This window comes from Chenopodium album, chromosome 23, assembly GCF_948465745.1.
Source record: "Chenopodium album chromosome 23, dcCheAlbu1.1, whole genome shotgun sequence".
Classification (NCBI taxonomy): Eukaryota; Viridiplantae; Streptophyta; class Magnoliopsida; order Caryophyllales; family Amaranthaceae; genus Chenopodium; species Chenopodium album.
In genome coordinates, this window is record NC_137856.1 from 996,365 (window position 1) to 1,002,094 (window position 5,730).

A 5,730-nucleotide genomic window follows, 5' to 3' on the forward strand; every position below is an offset into this window, starting at 1 on the left:
GCTTATGGTATCATGTCTCCCTTTCAATCTGCTTTGGTTTGTTGTATAATAGCCTTAGGTTTCGCAAACTGATCAAGTGAAAATTTGGGGGCGATTAAGGCCTGAAAAGGCTTCATATGAAACAGATGTGATTATGTGAAGTTGTTGGAGGTTATACTTAAGTAAAGTGAGCCTTGTGAGGTTGGAAAGGGGTAAAGACCGGAGATTGTGAATTTTGATGGTTCTCGAGGGAGGTATGGTGAGCTGAGCTGAGAGAGAGTATGTTGAGATCAGAAGGGAGACAACTAGTGTTATGTCGAAACCATTATCGTTGCAAATTGACTTGAATTCGTCAGAACAGGTAAGCTGATAGTGTGCAGTTGTGAGTCCTTGGTTTTTTTCCATCTAGACTAGAAATGCTCTGTTCTTTTCTACTTGCGTTTTTCCGTGCTTGTTAGTTGATTATCTGCTTATTGCCGTTCTTTTCTCTTATATATTGTGCAGTTGTAAGTACAGGTGCTCTTTGTCTTTGCTATTATAGTCTTCATCTTTTGTTAATTGATTATGTCGTCTTCAACTACTCGACTTGATAATTGTAAGGACTGTGAATCTATGATGGGCTTCACCACCATCTTGCTGATTACGACACCTTTATCAAGGTCAAAACCTCATTGTTTTTCAAAGGGAAATTTGAGTCAATATACTGCACAATATATGCACCAAGTATTAGTCCAATTAATATACTTTTCGAAGTTGTTAGCTGAATGTAAAAGAAAAAAAAAATTTAGGTAGAATTTTCTATTCCCAAGACCCTAAGAGGCTAAGATATTGTTAAACTCAAAACCACAAGTTCACAACTAACAATTCTAATCTTGCAAAAATGAAGCAGATGGACGTTCCTGAGTACTACATATCAATCTCTCTGATCCTACTCTTTGCTTCTGTATCCTACGCCGCTCAACACTTAAATGATACAGACTCATTGCCATCTTTCAAGTGCATGACCAACAATGCTACATGTGAAGCCCTGGTAGGTTACGTCTCCCAAAACACCACTACACTTGCCCACATCCAATCCTTGTTTCAGGTTAAGGATCTGACCTCCCTACTAGGGGTCAATCTTCTCCCTCCTTCCACTCCTAAAGACTACAGCATAGTGGCTAATCAGACGGTCAAGGTTCCTTTCCCATGCAGATGCATCAACGGTACTGGTCTTTCAGACAGGATCCCCATCCACACTGTTGTTCGTGGTGATACTTTTTACTACTTAGCAACCCAAGTTTACTCAGGATTGGTGGCAGCAAATGTGTCAAATCCTGAACTTCTAGGATTGGTGACTTACCAGCAGATTAATGCTGTCAATCCAATGGATCCCTATAATATAACGATTGGGACGAAGCTGTGGATCCCACTTCCCTGCAGTTGTGATATTGTGGAGGGGCAGAAGGTGGTGCACTATGCACATGTGATGCCACCCGGGAGCACTCTGGATCAGGTTGCTGCGGAGTTTGGGATCACATCAGAAACTTTAGCTAGCGTAAACAACATAACTGAGCCTTCCAAGCTCCAAGCTGGTCAGGTCGTTGATGTCCCTCTTAAAGGTCAAGTTCTCCAGAACCTTGCTACCCCTTCTACAGGTGATTCTTTCAGCTTTCTCTCTCTGTTACTCCCTCCGTCTCATAATACATGAGATGTTGGACTTTTTTTTTCACTATTCATGCAAGCATTAGGTTTGACTATAATGTTTTACTAACATAATAAAAATATATTTTATCATAAAATATGTTGTAGATAGGTTTTAGTATAAAGTTTCATAATATAATTTTTAAAATAATTTTTATTAATATTTAATTATATAAAAATAAAGTCAAACTAGTACATTGACATAATGACATGTGTGCAATGTTTGACTGTGTCATGTATTATGGGATAGAGGGAGTAATAAAGAAGATAATGATCTAGTTCTTATTAGTTATTACTACTTGTTCAACAAAGCTAGCACCTGATCAAGAAATCAAGCCTAACAACTTAATATGGTATAAGAAAATTAAAGAATAATAATGAACTTTCAGAAAGATCAATACAGCATTTTCATGATATTGCTAATGCATTGCTTCAACATCACTGCACAGTAGCTTGGCTTTATTTTAGCATTTCATTAGCAAAGGAAAAGTAGGTAGTGTTTGACAATTAATCATCTCAAAGAAACTTGATGAAGGAAAATTAGTTTCCAGTCATATTTTTCTTCTTTGGGGAAAGTATTAACAATACAAGTTTAGTCAATGTTTTTCCCAATAAACAGCTAGATCCTAGCTTTAAGGGGACACTTTTCCTTGCATAAGACCAAGTTTCTTCGTATCGATTATGATTATGTAAAGAAATGTATCGATGTCTAATACTGGGTTGTTCATTTCTCAGCATATTTAGAGGAGAATTGCCTCCTAGGACCATATCTTCACAAAGCATATAAAATTGTTCTTGATCAAGAATCATAAAACAAAGGTCATCAGATTGTAATTTTGGCAATTTTAGCAAAAATAAGACTGTATATTCCGTATGTGACAAAATTGATGTATTCTTCTTGGATTCCTAATCATGATTATTTGAGTGGTTTACATGTAAATGTAACAAATCAAAGCTGCCCATTATTAAAGTACTTTTTTCTTACCAGTTCTAATTATTTCTCTGTTTCCTTTCTTATTTTCTCATCTAAAGCCGATGGGGCAGTTCTGAAGAAATTGACTTCTACACTCAGTCCTGTATCAGGTTGGTATGGCTCCAACTTCTGCATCTGGTCTGGGATTATTTGCACCAGCAATGGCTTTGTCAAATCAATTAGCTTACCCTCCCGTAATATATCTGGTAGTCTTTCCCCTGATCTCAACTCCCTCTCTCAGCTCACCACAATCTATCTCCAAAACAACCAACTCTCCGGCCCTCTCCCATCCTTTGCCAACCTCAAATTACTCCGAGAGATACACCTTGACTCCAACAACTTCACTTCTGTCCCTAATGGCATTTTTTCAGGTCTTAAACAGCTTAAAACCCTCTCGTTAGATAATAATCCACATCTCAGTCCTTGGTCCTTCCCGGCTGAATTGACTGAGTACAATTTTGGTATCCTTCCAAGCTAGCAATGCCAATCTTATGGGACCTATACCAGATATTTTTGGCTCCCTCACCAGTTTCCAGAATCTGAGGCTATCATATAACAATTTGACAGGGTCATTGCCAGGTTCTCTTTATAAGACCCAGATGCAGAACTTGTGGCTTGAAAATCAGCATATGGGTATATCTGGCTCCCTTGATGTTCTTGCAGAAATGAGCTTATTGAAGCAGGTCTGGCTACAAGGAAATAAATTTACTGGCCCAATTCTTGACCTTTCAAACAACACTGGTATATTCGATCTACAACTGCAAAACAATCTATTAACCGGTGTTGTTCCAAATTCCTTGATGTCTTTGCCCGGATTAGTCAACATCTCATTGCAGAACAACAAGCTCCAAGGCCCATTACCAGCTTTCCCTGACAGTACTGATGTGACTCTTGGAACAACAAACCTATTCTGTCAAGATGTTCAAGGAGCTTGTGATCCTCAAGTGACAACATTGCTAGAGGTTGCTGGAGCTCTGGGCTATCCTCTGAAGCTGGCTGAGGCTTGGCAGGGTAATGATGCATGCAATAAATGGCCATATGTAACCTGTGATGCCTCTGGAAGCATCATTAGACTAAACCTATCCAAGCAGGGATTCAGCGGTACCATATCTCCTGCTCTTGCAAACTTGACATCTCTAAGTGAGTTATACTTCGACAATAACAACTTGACTGGTACCATACCAGCAAGTTTAACAACCTTGCACAGTCTCAAAGAAATAAACCTCTCAAACAATGATCTTAGAGGAGAAATCCCGCATTTTAAGTCCACTGTGATTGCCCTCACTTATGGCAATCAGAATATCGGAAACAACACAAACAATAGCACTGTTAGTGCGAGTAAAAAAACTCCTAAGAAGACTTCTATACTACTAGCAGCATCAGCTTCAACATTTTCAATTGTCTCATTCTGGGTTATGCTGTATGTATTAAAAAAAAGAAGGCATAATGCAAAACAGAAAGAAGATGCAGAGCAATGGGAGGGTTTCTTGCATCTAGCACCTGACTCTCCACTAAGGTTCTCTTATCACACTTTGAAGACAGCAACTGATAACTTTAATGTGCTCCGAAAGCTTGGGGGAGGTGGCTTTGGGACTGTTTTTGAAGGAAACTTGAATAACAGGACCAAAATTGCTGTTAAGAGGGTTGGATCGTCTTGGACAGGGAAGGAAAGAGTTTCTGGCGGAGGTACAGACTATAGGAAGCATACACCATGTCAACTTGGTGAAATTGGTTGGATTCTGTGCCGAAAAAGTTCATAATTTACTAGTGTATGAGCACATGAGCAATGGTTCACTGGACAAATGGATTTTCAAGACCAATTCAAGAGATGTCCTTCCTTGGGATACTAAAAGAAAAATCATCCTGCATATTGCCAAGGGACTTGCTTATCTGCATGAGGACTGTCAAAAGCGTATAGCCCATCTAGATGTAAAGCCCCAGAATGTGCTTCTCGATCAGGAATTTAATGCAAAATTATCTGATTTTGGCCTAGCAAAACTAATGGATAAGGACCAAAGTTATGTTCTGACTCAAATGAGGGGAACTCGAGGTTATCTTGCCCCTGAATGGTTAGGCAGAAAGATCACGGAAAAGGTCGATGTCTACAGCTATGGAGTTGTGGTGCTAGAAGTAATTTTTGAGAGGAAGAATTTGGATTGCTCACACCCTGAAGAAAGCACTCTAATCATGCAGGAAAAAGAAGATAGAGGAGAGTAAATTACTTGATCTACTTGATAAATGTTCTGAGAATATGCATCAAAACTTTGAAGATATAGAAATGGCAGTAAAACTTGCAATCTGGTGCTTGCAGAGTGAACCAGCAAGACGGCCTTCTATGTCAACGGTAGTAAAAGTTCTGGAGGGCTCAGTATTTCTCGAGAACATTGATGAATTTTCCTTGACAAGCCCAGTTACCTACAGAAACCCGACCTTTGAGCCTATAACAGAAATTTCTGATTCTGTTCTCTCTGGTCCGAGATGAGGCAGGTACTGCCAACAAATTTCTAAGTGATCATTTGTTGCATAAATGAAAATTTTCTGTAGGAAATACGAAACGTTGTCAACATGGGCTTATAGCTAAGAGTAGCCGAAGTTTTTTTTTTTCCAAAATGGTAAGATACAAACTGCAACTCTGTGGGGAATTTAGTCATGCGCACACAAACAGCTTTATTACATGTTTACATCTTTGTTTATCTCTTTAATTGTAATAATATTTGGCACTGTAGTAGTACTTAATCAGAGTATTCAACTTTGGTAGCTGATGGAAAAGATAAAAGTTTCCACCAATGTTCTACCTAGGAGGCTAGGATAATCTTTATAAATATCCAAGTAGGAAAATACTCCGTACTCCGTAGTGTATTTTCGATGAAATGCTGATTGATAATTTGATGTTTTCATTGGTAATTGTTGGTGATATGTATATTGAGTAAAGCAAGATCAAAAGAGGGCAAGGTAAGTCACATTGTTTTCATCTTTTTTTTTTTTGCTACATAATCTGAGTAGCTAGGAGCCTAGGATGTTGTTTCAATACCTCTATAATGCATAATTGGACTGACATGATCCGAATCTGCTGATCTAGAGCTTTGAATATACCT

General features: G+C 38.6%; 2 pseudogenes; both read left to right on the top strand.

The window, feature by feature from the left end:
• Positions 1-859: 859 nt before the first annotated feature.
• LOC145609476 (lysM domain-containing GPI-anchored protein 2 pseudogene) lies at positions 860-2,474 on the top strand (annotated as a pseudogene).
• A 75-nt stretch (positions 2,475-2,549) lies between these two features.
• On the top strand, positions 2,550-5,117 carry LOC145609477 (receptor-like kinase TMK4 pseudogene; annotated as a pseudogene).
• Positions 5,118-5,730: the final 613 nt, after the last annotated feature.